This window comes from Neophocaena asiaeorientalis, unplaced genomic scaffold, assembly GCF_003031525.2.
Source record: "Neophocaena asiaeorientalis asiaeorientalis breed wild unplaced genomic scaffold, Neophocaena_asiaeorientalis_V1.1 scaffold178, whole genome shotgun sequence".
Lineage (NCBI taxonomy): Eukaryota > Metazoa > Chordata > Mammalia > Artiodactyla > Phocoenidae > Neophocaena > Neophocaena asiaeorientalis.
In genome coordinates this window covers 303,658-317,770 of record NW_020172371.1, presented here as the reverse complement: position 1 = coordinate 317,770, position 14,113 = coordinate 303,658, and positions in this window count along the sequence as shown.

Genomic DNA, 14,113 nt, shown 5'->3' with positions numbered 1-14,113 from the left:
AGGGTATCTCTGGTGTTAAAAAAAGAAACAACAGGCCCAAGGTGGAGTCATTTGCTCCGAGAAGAGCAAACCAAGACTTAATTGTAGTTTCAGCCCCTTTCAGCAGTGGAATTTTAAACTAATCAGTCTGGAATTTCCTGGCCATCACTAGTGAGCTAATCCGCTTAAGACCCCCTGCCTTCCCCTAACGGAAGGTAACTTTGCCTGCAATAATCCACTCTTTTAACTTCCCTACACCACCTCCTTTCTGCCTATGAAAACCTTCCATTTTGTACAACTCCTCAGAGGGCCTTTCTACTTTCCTAGGTGAGATGCTGCCTGATTTATGAATCACTTAGTAAAGCCAATTAGATCTTCAAATTAACTTGTTTGAATTTTGTTTTTTAACACTGGTAATAGCTCTCTTCCTGGTACAGGCCCCTTTCCAATGTAAATTTAGGCAGTTGAGGGGGAGGTGAAGAGCTTTTCCTGAATCTGCTGGGTTTTAATCTGTCTTTTCTTCATCTCAAAATAATCCTCATGCCAAAGTGGCATATTTTGGGATGACAAATCCTAGTCCCCTTCAAGAAGAAACTGGAGGAAAAAGAAAAATTGGTAAAATCTCTATAGAGGACAAATAATACCTGTCAACACATAAAATGCATACACTCTATGATTCAGAGATTTCATTTTTGTCTAATGAGTCCTCCATCTCTACTACCTCATATATTCACAGCATATATAAAAGACCGCCTACTGCAGAACTGTATTATCAAGACACTGAAAAAACTCTAAATTTACATCAGAAAGAGTCTATTTAAATACATTTTAGCATTTTTCTGCAACTGAATGAAGTAGTTTTGCATCTCCTGATTTTGAGTGCAAAACATTTCATAGTTGAGTTAAAAGCCTTTTGGAATATAAAGTTGAGTGAGAAACTCTCAAATGCAGAATAATGCCTTTTATAAATAAGAGACACAGTACTGATATACATATGTATGTATATGTCTGGAAGATTTTTGAAAGGACAAACAAGACAACTGTGATAATGTTTACCTCTAAAATACAGGATTATGGAGTATGGAGCTAGTTAGGGGGAGCCTTTTCCTTTACTGAATATATGTACAATAAGAATTTTTACCCAGAGCAAGTTTTATTCTCATAATCACTCTTTGAAAAGCAACTAAGGTCCTTTTACTTCTAGATATTACATAATAAGTATGGCAGGTTAAAGCTTCCACTGACCATGACTGAAAAAAAATTGGATATTTTACAAAATCATATTTTAAAGGCATCAGAAAACTATGGAAGCAACAATCACTAAATTGACTAAAATTCGGAGATTGAAAAACTGAGCAAATTATTGGTCACTATTTTTCCACTGTGGGCATTTGCTGTTTCTGGGCATAAAGGAAGGGCCACGTCTGGAGAAAGAGAAACCAGCAGAGCTTTTATTTATTACATGGCTCTGGTGTGACAAAACTGGAAATTAGGCCTCAAATACAGAGGCTTTATTATGATCCTATGTAGGAAGGTAAATAGCCAAGCTAAAAGCTTCAGAAGGGCAAAGTAAAATGTCCCATGGGCTCAGAGTATTCGGGAAAAAGAGACTAGCCAGGAGGAAGGGCCTGCAAAATCAAGACAGAAAAGAAATGAAAGCTCTAAAAGGAGTGATGAGTTAACACTGAGGCTGTATGGTCCCTTTTAACCTGGGGGCATTTATTAATGCTGGACTCATCTAGAGTTTACAAATGTAGGTTGGACCTCGTTTAGAAGGCCACTGTTGGGGGCAAAGATCTGCAGAGATTTTGGCATTCATGTGAGGCTACAATGACAAAACTGGAAATTTGAAAGGCCTCCAAAAAACATTGCTATTTCCTGCTCAAGACGTTTACCAAATTTTGAAGCTGAAAATTTCTAAAGGGCAGAATTGAATCTTTAACAATCTTCCAGGCCAAGGAGACAAAGCTCTACCAAGGTTTCAGCTGAAAACAATGGAGGGACAATGCCATAAAATCACTGATGACGTAGAGGTAAACAACCTTATGAAAATTTAAATCCAGTAAAAATTAACTCAATCCCTGATTAGATTGTCATGACCATCCCTTCCCCCCACATCATATACTATTAGCTTAATAGACAAAAGGTAGGCCACCTGTGGTAGAAGGTAGCCTCATTTGGAGTTTCTGTGGTTCTTTAATTAATAACGTTGGGTAAACAATAAAAATTATGAAACATATAAAGACGCAAGATGTTGTGACAGATGTCAAGAAAGAAAAAAAACAGATGTCAAGCACCCTCACAGGTGATCAAGATACTGAAGTTAATAGAAAATACTTTAAAATAACTATGACTAGGTCTTCCCTGGTGGCGCAGTGGTTGAGAGTCCGCCTGCCGATGCAGGGGATGCGGGTTCGTGCCCCGGTCCAGGAAGATCCCACATCCCGCGGAGCGGCTGGGCCCGTGAGCCGTGGACGCTGAGCCTGTGTGTCCGGAGCCTGTGCTCCGCAACGGGAGAGGCCACAACAGTGAGAGGCCCTCGTACAGCAAAAATAAATAAATAAATAACTATGACTAGAATGTTGAGTTTAATAGAGAAAATGAACAAACAAATAAATGAGTGGATTATTTCATCTTGGAATCTATAAAAATAATTAAATAGGCATTCTGAAACTGATAAATACAATACCTGAAATTAATAACTCGATGGATGAGTTTAACAGCAGATTGGACATCAATTCCAGAAATGGTTAAATAGGAGCTAGGTTAATAGAAAATACATAAACTGAAGTAAAAAGAGGAAAATAAAATGGATAAAAACAGATGACAGATTAAGAGACATGTTAGACATATTCAAAAGGTTGAACATATGGGTTGATGGCTAGCATTTTTAGCGATAAAGTATTTTAAATTAAATATGTACATTTAAAAATATTTATTTATTTATTTTGGCCATGCCACGTGGCATGTGGGATCTTTGTTCCCCAACCAGAGATCGAACCGAACCGGCACCCCCTGCAGTGGAAGCGCAGAGTCTTACCAAATGGACTGCCAGGGAGTCCTTTACATTTTTTTAGATACAATGCTGTTGCACACTTAATTGACTACAGTATAGTGTAAACATAACTTTTATGTGCACTAGGAAACCAAAACATTTGTGTGACTTGCTTTATTATGATATTTGCTTTATTACAGTGATCTGGAACTGAACCTGCAGCATTTCTGAGGTATGTCTGTAGTTCATTTATGTATGTTTAGAATTCTTAGAAATCATAACAGGAGAATAGTTTTATGGAGGAGCAGGCAGCTTTCTAGAGAAGACTTCTTTAGCACAAATGTAATATGTCAAGGTAACATATTTTGGAGTAGCATATCCCGAACACCATAAACTTTTTTAGTGTGTATTTTTGGCTGCATATATTTGATAACCTCTTCATATGTCAATAATTTTGTGGTATATTTTGCAGTAGAATGTTTTGAATGATAAGACAGTCTGTTTTTTTTTAATTTAACATCTACATTGGAGTATAATTGCTTTACAATGTTGTGTTAGTTTCTGCTGTATAACAAAGTGAATCAGCTATATGTATACATATACCCCCATATCCCCTCCCTCTTGCATCTCCCTCCCACCCTCCCTATCCCACCCCTCTAGGTAGTCACAAAGCCCTGAGCTGATCTCCCTGTGCTATGCAGCTGCTTCCCACTAGCTTTCTATTTTATGTTTGGTAGTGTATATTTGTCCATGCCACTCTCTCACTTCATCCCAGCTTACCCTTCCCCCTCCCCATGTCCTCAAGTCCATTTTCTATGTCTGTGTCTTTATTCCTGTCCTGCCCCTAGGTTCTTCAGAACCGTTTTTCTTTTTAGATTCCATATATATGTGTTAGCATACAGTATTTGTTTTTCTCTTTCTGACTTACTTCACTCTGTATGATAGACTCTGGGTTTTTTCATACTGCTCACACTTTACATCATATAACCTACTTATAACTTAGCTAAAAATATGTCTCCCCTGAATGGAATGTAAGCTGTATGAGTACAGAGATTTTTGGGGGCTGCTTTGTTCACACTTCATCCCCAGTACCTAAAGAAATGCCTGGTAAGTAGTAGCTGTTTGACAAATATTAGTTGAATAAAATAATAAATAAATGAATGATTATTGATTGTAAGCCAAATGTGAAGTTTTTTTAAAGTTGATTGCATTCAGATGTGTCATGGTAAGTAGAAAATAACCACTTTGCCTCAAATACCAAGAAGTAGTTCATAAGAGGAAATTGGTAGGCAGAGATAGAGAGGTTGTAAGGCAGCTCGCACCTGAAGAGACCCCTAGAAGCCCCACAGGCCCCTCAGGGCACTTAGGCTTCTCAACAGCAGGTCTGTCTATCTTAGTGGAACCAAGGGTGATCAGGCAAGCTGTGCCAAAAGCACTGTTTAAATGCAGTCTCACTGTTGTATATGAAGTCAGGTAAATTATGTAAACTCTTGTCAAGTATGAAGCTGTATTACTTCCTAGAACATGAAAGTGCAATATTTGTGAGAACTTAATTGTCAGCATACAAATCCCATACACTGCTTTAGGACTGTTACAAGGTGGATTTGATTATGTTAAAAAAAGTGCTTATAATATTAAATTTGAATTGTTACTTGTCTCTATCAATTTTCCTATGGCCTCATATGGAAGTTGTTGGGACAATTACAGAGTTTATTGTAATCAACTCCTACTTACCAATGAAAGCCTTAAAGTAGTCTGAAGATAATTTAGACAAACTCTATCAGGAATTCCAACAGTTCAGTCAATAAAGGGAATAGAAACCTATGCTGTTTCTCATGTCAAGTATATTTTAGTAATACTATTTTGAATTGGCAACTTTGCATAATAAGATTGATAAAAATTTGAGCAACATAAAAAAATGAATACAAAGTTATCATTTGGGTTCAAAATTTATGACTGTACAGTCTTGTGCTTATCTCTTTTATTTCGTTTTTATGACATTACTCCAAATGGGTTATATTTATTGTGCTTATCTAAGAAGATATAATTATATTTCCTGTAACTGCTCTAATTGTTTATTTATTATAATACAAAATATGACAAAATATATAATGTTTTGTGGTGAGTTTTTTCCCAGTGGTATTCATTGGCATGAATATATTTGGGATATAATTCATTTGCAAACTCTGGTATTTAATAATTTTAATAATTTAATGATTTTTATTTCTGTAGTTTATTTCTTGCTGACTTTACAGTTTTAATAAAAACTACTTTGGACTTCTTATTCAAGATGGCAATTATATCCCACATATTTAACACTCCTTCTGCCCTAGTTCTTGTAATTAAAGGAATATAATAATTTCAGTAAACACTGGATCAGTACTAGAAGTAGGGAAGGTTGCCAGCAACAAGCTCAAATTTCTAAAAGATAATAAAAGACATGATCAAAATATAGGAGCATTGCCATTACTTTGATATCCAGAGTATGCAAAGAAAAAAATGTCCAAAGGAGGTTATTCCAGGGAAAAGAACAATAGGAGCTAATGGGTTGGAAGAGTAGATAGCAAACCTACTAGCATCAGCACAATGAGGAGTTGGCCATGTCCTTCACTTTAAGACTTAATCTTTCAGAAGACCCTTAGACAATCCTGCTTGCAGGCTAATGGGTTTTGGGAAATTGGCCATGTAAGTCATTCCTCTTGGAAAGAGAAGGGATTGATGCACTGTCACTAGTGTTCCTAGAGCATAATACTAGAAGTCTCTGTCCATTCCATCCCAAGAGATGATTTACACAGGTTGTAAACAAGGGCTGGAAATGTACATATATATTAATCTACAAAATTCTTATGTATCTCATTGTCCAGAAAGCATATATGCATACAACATTTTAATGATTCTATTATAGAATAGGAAAAAGATACCTGTCTTTCAGTGCCTTGAATGGAGATGAAATGTAAAAGTTGAATTTCATTATTGTGAATTAATACTACTCAGGAAAGTTTATAAATAAAAGCTGAGATCCAGACACTTTTCCCTTTCTAAGCAGTTACAGTATATTACTATGAAGCCTGGCTTTGGGCTTGGCTTTCTCTTTGTCCATTCCTTCAATTTGGAGCACATAAAACACTACTGTGACTTCTGAAAAAAGAAAGAAACAAAGAAAGAAAGGAAGGAAGGAAGGAAGGAAGGAAGGAAGGGAAGGAAGGAAAGGAAGGAAAGAAGAAAACTCACTAACAGAGATCTGAAAAGCATTGAAAATAGTATCTGACCATTAATATTATATTAGGCAAAAAGATAAGGGAGTTGTATAAAAAGTTTGATATTTCTCTGTTTCTTGGTGTCTTGAGATTTTTATCTTATTCATTTTATAAATAGTCAATGAATTAGATGGAGGGGAACATAGAGAAGGAGGCAGTCCAGATTTTGACAAGATACTCAACTAAGGGAATGCATAATAACTAAAATGAGATCCTTAGTTACAGTGGATTCCTAATGAGAACAAGCACGACAATTAAAGAAGTGTAGTGCCATGGCCATCATATATGGCTGGGCAGATTTTGCGAGGTGCTATACACTTACACTGCCAGAGTCATGCGACTCCGTGGCCTGGGGTAATGTCCCAGGTAATTTAGGGCTAACCCAGTTAAAATCAATTATAGAATATACATTTTGTTATAATATGTTACATGCATTCTAGAAAAATAAATCTCATATCATGCAATCTTTCACTAAAAATAACAAGGTTTATTGGAAAATAAGTTTGAAGCAGGTGATTCAAAACATATGCAACTTTGTAACTAGTGCACTAACAAAAACAATAACAATTTTAAATTTTTTTTGGCCACACAGCATGCAGGATCTTAGTTCCCTGACCAGGGATTGAACCCATGCCCCCTGCAGTGGAAGTGCAGAGTCCTAACCATTGGACTGCCAGGGAATTCCCTAAAAACAATAACAATTCTAACCAAGATAGTACCACAGTTAAACTGCTCAAGAGGATATTGCATCCATAAAAAGGAAAGAATTTGAGATCAGAAATAATAATATTCAGATAAAAAAATTAAAATATATGCTCAGTTAATAAAATGTTGGGTATTTCAGAACATGAAATCAGTAAATCAAAGTTCAGTTTAAGGGACTTCCTTGGTGGCACAGTGGTTAAGAATCCGCCTGCCAATGCAGGAGACATGGGTTTGATTCCTGGTCTGGGAAGCTCCCACATGCCGTAGAGCAACTAAGCCCGTGTGCCACAACTACTGAGCCTGGGCTCTAGAGCCCGCGAGCTGCAACTACTGAGGCCTGCGTGCTCTAGGGCCTGCATCCTGCAACTACTGAAGCCCACATGCCTAGAGCCCATGCTCCACAACAAGAGAACCCACCGCGATGAGAAGCCCATGCACTGCAACGAAAAGTAGACCCTGCTCACCACAACTAGAGAAAGCCTGCGCGCAGCAATGAAGACCCAACAAAGCCAAAAGAAAAAAAAATTCAGTTTGAGAAATTATGCTAGCACTTGGAAAAAAGGGATGTGTAAATGACTATCATGAATAAAAGGATGAGACATGAAAAAAATGACAAAAAAACATCTAAAATGTATATCATAGGATCCTAGAAGCATAAAACAGAGTACATGGCTCAGAACAAACAATAAGAAATTATAGAAAAAATTTCCCTATAGCTATATAAAGTCTTTTCAAACTCAAAAAACCGACCAAGTACTAGAAAAAATTAAGGAAAAGAGATCTACATGTATACAGTATTGAATTTTAAGAATGAAGTAAAATTCTACAAGCATTAAAAAAATAGCCTGTCAGGAAATTTGGGTAGCAGATATGTAGGTTTGAGGGGAGAATATTTTTACCTACGAATTCTATGCCCAACTAAGCTATCATTTATGTGCAAGGGTAATAAAGAGATAGTCTCAGATTTGCAAAAACTCAGAAAGTATACTAATAATTACTCTTCCTGGAAAAATATTGTTTAAATAGTTTTAGAAAACTGAAAATGGAAATAAATCAAGAGTTTAAGAAATAGGGACAAGTTATCAGAGCCATGGCATTGATCACTGAAACCAGTAAGCCTTGAAATTAATGGATGATGTATAAAGGTTATAAAATCAATATTAATGGCAAAAACTCTTCAATATAGAATCTAAGTAATGTACAAAATAAATCAATAATGTGAATATCAGTTGCTGAGATTATTAACAAAAACTAGGTACAAGGAAAATACAAATGAGAGTCTAAAACCATTATCCATATCTCGTTACATATGAGAAGGGAATAAATATTTTTACATTCGTGTTGGAAATTAAACCAATTCATGTAAATACTGAAAAAGAGCTGGTGAAATGTAATATATCAAAGAAATACAATTCGTCAAGTATGGAAGTAGCAAGTTGCCTAAAATAATCAAGAAAGTAATTTAGAAAGCATAAATGCACTTAATTAGAACTAAGAATGTGGACATAATCACTGATAAAAACCTAAAAGAATTAGATAGTACTTTATCATATCTCCGAAAATATATTTGAAAGTAAGATAAAATTAGTGATTTGAAATCAAAATTCCTTGGAGAAGAGATAGAGAATAAGAAGAGATAAATTAGTATGGAAGAAATTGAGAAAGTTGTCAATGAGATTTCCCTCTAACCCCAAAGAAAATCCCCAGGGCAAGATTTTGGTAGCCCCAGGACCCAGGTTTTACAGGTGGAGTCTTTCTAAGCTTCAAGAAAAGATCAAACTTTTTTACTCAAATTCAAACTATTTTAGAGGTGTGGATCAGGAGGAAACCTTCCAAACTCATTTTATGAAATACTGTTAATCAACATTGAGAAAGATTATAATAATGTAAGTAACTATATTATTTCTTTGTCTCTGATTTCTTTGACATGGCTGAATCACAACTTTTATAGGCTCACAACAACACACACACGTGTATATACGTATATGTATGTATGTATATATGTAATATATATATAAATAGTTATTTTGAATTTTCATTATATACCATAAAATTCATCATTCACCTGTTTTTTTTTTCTTTTTTGGCCGTGCTGTGTGGCTTGCAGGATATTAGCTCCCCGAGCAGGGATCAAACTGGGGCTCTGGCAGTGAAAGAGCTGAGTCCTAACCACTGGACCTCCAGGGAATTTCCTCATTCACCTGTTTTAAGTGTACAACTTAATTTTAGAATGTTTCATTTGACCCAATAAGATCTCTCCTGCCCATTTACAGTTAATCCATGTTCCTATCCTTATCCCTAGACAATCATTAATACACATTCTGTAGGTGAATTGTCAATATTCTAGACATTTCATATAAACATAATCATATTTATGAAATATGTGAAGTGAAAATACTGACTTCTTTCACTCCACATAATGTTTGCAAGCTTTATTCATTTGTAGCAGCTATCAGAACTACATTTTTTTAATTGCCAAATAATATTCCATTTTCTGAATCTACCACAATTTATTCATTCATCAGTTGGACATCTGGGTTGTTTCCACCTTTTGGCTATTATGAATAATGTTGCTATGTACAAGTTTTTATGTAGACATATTTTTTCAATTCTCTTGAGTATGTACCTGTGGGTAGAATTGTTGGATCATATGGTAATTCTTTGTTTACTCTTTGGAGGACCTGCCAAACTGCCCTTAGCAAAGGTTCATTTCAATTATTGTACTTTTTAGAGCTATAGGATTTCTATTTGGTTCTTATTGATAATTTCTACCTCTTGATTGATATTCTCTCTTTAGTGAGATGTTGTCATTCTTTCTTATTTATGGTTTAATAGCAGCTTTGAAGTCTTTTTCTGCTGAGTTTAACTCCTGGACCCCATCAGAATCAAATTCTATTGCCTTCTGTTTTTCCTGAACATGGTTCACACTATTTTGTCTCTTTGCTTGTCTAATTTTTTAAATGGAGAACTAGATATTTTAGATCATATACTGTAGCAAGTCTGGATTCTGATTACCCACTAGGGCTTGGTTTTTTATTTTTGTTTGTTTCTCAATGACTTGTATAGACTAATTCTGCAAAATCTATTTCCCACACAGTGTGCAGGCCTCTGATGGTGCAACTCTATTTTTTCTCCTTGAGTTTATTTTATTTATATATATAAAAATGTATTATTTATTTATTTATTTTTGGCTGTGTTGGGCCTTTGTCACTCGTCGCTGTGTGCAGGCTTTCTCTACATGTGGCGAGCTGGGGCTACTCTTCGTTGCGGTGTGTGGGCTTCTCATTGCGTTGGCTTCTCTTGTTATGGAGCACGGGCTCTAGGTGTGCAGGCTTCAGTAGTTGTGGTGCGCGGGCTCAGTAGTTGTGGCTCATGGGCTCTAGAACCCAAGCTCAGTAGTTGTGGTGCATGGGCTCAGTTGCTCCGTGGCATGTGGGATTTTCCTGGACGAGGGCTTGAACCCGTGTCTCCTGCATTGGCAGGCGGATTCTCAACCACTGTGCCACCAGGGGAAGCCCCTCCTTGTGTTTATTTTTAAAGTCTGGCTTCCTAGAAGTCATCCTTAAAGTTAGCACTGCTTAGTGTTCTGCTAGTGATTTAGCATAATTGGTTCTTGATTCCCGTGAGGCAGTAAAACTTCCATCCTTTGCAGATAAATCTGTGTGTGGCTTGAGGAAGGCTTTCAGATCTGTCCCATGTCTAAAATGTCCACTCTAGTCCCTCCTGAATGGGTGCAGCCTAGCATGTGTGCACAGCTTTCTAGACCTCCAACAGTGAGTATACTATTAACAAGGCCCTTTTTGGCCCTTTCTTTTGCTGGTTCTCTCTGTTAAACTTCTCTCTGGTTTTGTTGCTACTAGTTTCATTGTGTTATTAGCTTTCTCTGAACTGCTGACCACTAACAAAGTAAAGGATTATGTGTTTACTTACTGGCTTTACAGTGACTTGAAGTTGTAAGTAATATGTAATATGCTATTTTCTATTCTTCTTTAATCACCTAAGGGGAAATAGTGTACATTTGGAGGGCAGAAGAACTATTGATTGAATCGTAACAGAGAAATGAACCAAGAGTTTCCAAAATTGAACCGAAGGGTGGTTCCTACAATAAAATGAAGGACCAGTATCTTTCCCTTAAGACACTATCTCTTTGAAACAGCCTCTGGTCTGTTATCATGGTATCATTTCAGAAGACCAGGAGGAGTGACTGAGAAGGTGTATAGGTTAATGTATGTGCTTCTCAGCTGCTTTTAGTGAAGGTACTTTCAGGGCACTTGGCTCCCACTCTAATTTTTTTTTTAATTTGGCCACGTCACGGGGCATGTGGGATCTTAGTTCCCAAACCAGGGATGGAACCCACGCCCCCTGCATTGGAAGCACAGAGTCTTAACCACTGGACCACCAGGAAACTCCCACACTCTAATTTTTAAAGATGACATATTCCTGAGGTACCATCTGAATTGGGGCATCAGGATCAGGAGGCATCTGGGTGGTTTAGATTATTCTCAAGGCCCAGTAAGCTATATGGCACAGCAATGGCAGTGTAAAAGGTCAAAGTGTTCTGAAGAAACCAATAGAATCACCAAAGTCCTTAGTTTCCACCTAGGTAAGAGATCCAGGCTGTCATGAAGCTCCAGTGGCAACGTAGGCTATGGTTTGTCCAGAGGTTGCCAAACTAACTGTGGTGGTATCTTTGAATTCATTGCCTGCTTGAATGCATTTTTCACAGAGCATCCATTCAAAAGAATACAGACACTTAGTGTATAATTCAATAATTTTTAGTAGATTGATAGAATTGTGCTACCATCCCCACAATCTAGTTTTAGGACATTTTCATCACCCACAAAACTTCCTTCATGCCTATTTGCAGTAAATCTCTACTCCTACTACCAGTCCCAGACTTGTAGATTGTACCTCAATAGAACTGTGTTAAAAAATAATGCAAATAAAATCTTATCATGTATTGCTTCTTGTAAAATTAATTGTATTTATTGTTAAAAAATAAAATATTTGTAAAACTGAAAAAAATTATACAGATATGAAAGAGGAAAGGAGTGAACAGTAGAGGAAAAGTACTTAATGATGGGGTCCGGAGACACTTGAAACTAGAGTAGCTCCACACTTCAGTGATTTACTGAGAACCCATACCCTTGATGCTCAAAGGCCTGCAAAATTCTCCTTAGAATCATGCAGTGGGGATATTAAATTATGTTACCATCCAGGAGCAGCTTTCATGTAAGTTATTTCCAGTTCTGTTAAAAACATACCCTCGTAGGTTTTGGAATTGAATGTCTCTCCTGTTTTTTTTTCCCTTTGAGCCTTTTTGTTGACTGTCTCTGTTAGACTGTCTTACACAGAAAGATTACTTCAGCTGGGAAGAGCTAAGCTAGGTTTTTCCATAAAAAGCATATGGGTAATTTCTGAATTAAACATTGAAATAAAATTTTAGCCTTTTTGCCTAGTAAAATTAAACTAATTGCTATGGCCTGAATATTTGTGTCCCCCCTCCCCATTCATATGTTGAAGTTCTAATGCTCAACATGATGGTATTTGGGGGTGGGTCTTTGGAAGATGCTTAGGCATGAGGCTGGAGCCCTCATGAATGGGATTAATGCCCTTATAAAAGAGGTTTCAGAAAGCTCCCTCACCCCTTCCACCATGTGAAGACATGGCAGGACACAGGCAGTCTGCAACCTAGGAGAGGGCCTTCACCAGAATAGAACCGTGCTGACACCATGATCTTGGACTTCCCAGTGTCCAGAACTGTGAGAAATAAATTTCTATTGTTTACAGACCACCAAGTGTGTGGTATTTTGTTATAGCAGCCTGAATGGGCTAAGACACTAGTCTTAGAATGAATCCCCTGTTGAAATAGTAATTGTATTTTCTTTGATGTTAGAATGTCATCGGCAACATTATCTTCATCATCAAAATTATTGTGTTTCAAGCACCCCTTTCATCTTAAGCATACACAAGTCACTGCTGAGAGAGTTGTCTTTGTCACTATGAATCTCATGTTAGTCGTTGTTTGTTCAATCCTTGTCCCCTTTTCCAACCTATTCAGGGTAAAACTCTCTCATAATAGGGATTCACAGTGGACTATACATGGCCATCCTTATTAATTTTAACGGCAGGAGTGAATGAATTTTAAAAAGGCTATTCCTAACTTGCACTCATCTACTTCTTTACCCCATTTTGAAGTGGTAACACTTGGAAAGATGCACTTTAATATGGGTTGTGCTTCCTGCCCTGGGGAAGCCAGTTTTGCCTATGGGACAGTAAAGAGGAGTCATATGGTATATTGGGAACAGCACAGCCTTAAAAACCAGATAGTTCATCCTCTGCTCTTTCCAGCAGTGTGATTTAGGGGAAGACCCTTTACCTCACTGACCTTGGTTTCCATTATAGCAAAGTGGAGATTTTTAAATGTATGAGCCACCTGTTTACATAAGACAAAGCACGTCTGTGTTTGGCCCCTTGTGAGGTTTTAAGACAGAGAAGTACAAAAGGATCAAGCATAAAGTTTCCTTCTGTGTCTTCCAGTCCAGCTTCTCAGACTCTTAACAAAAAGAAATTTTTTTAGAATAAAATAGAAATAATTAGAGCTAGACCTGGAGCTTAGATGTAAGGTTAGAAGAAAGTTTATAGTTAGCCCTAAGGGAGGGTTAAAGACAAAGGAAGCATTGGAGTTAATAGTAAGTGTGAGGTTAGAGTTTTGAGTAAGGTTAGAGTTCGCAGAAGGCAGGATCATGGTTAGAGGTAATTTAGAAACAAGAGTCAGGGTTAGAATTAATTATAAAGTTAAGAGCAGGACAGGACACACATAGAGATAGCTTTAAGGATAAAGTTAAGAACAAAAATAATGAGATAGCTTTAAGGATAAAGTTAAGAACAGAAATAATGTTATAGGTAAGACATGAGGGTATGGATAGAGTTAGGATTAAATGGAAAGTAAACGGTAGGGTTAGTTTTGGTTTAAGAAATAGATTCACTAAATTTCTGTCCCTCTGCTACATGGAAGCAAGTGTGAAGGATGAAGCCTTTATCACCATTTTTTCCCAGAGTAACTATGATGAGAAGAGGTTTCCTGGCAACCCACGTTAGACATGGAGTGTGAGAGCAAAATGAGTGTTTGTTTTGTTAAGCCATTGAGACTTTGGGATTGTTTTTTACTGCAGCT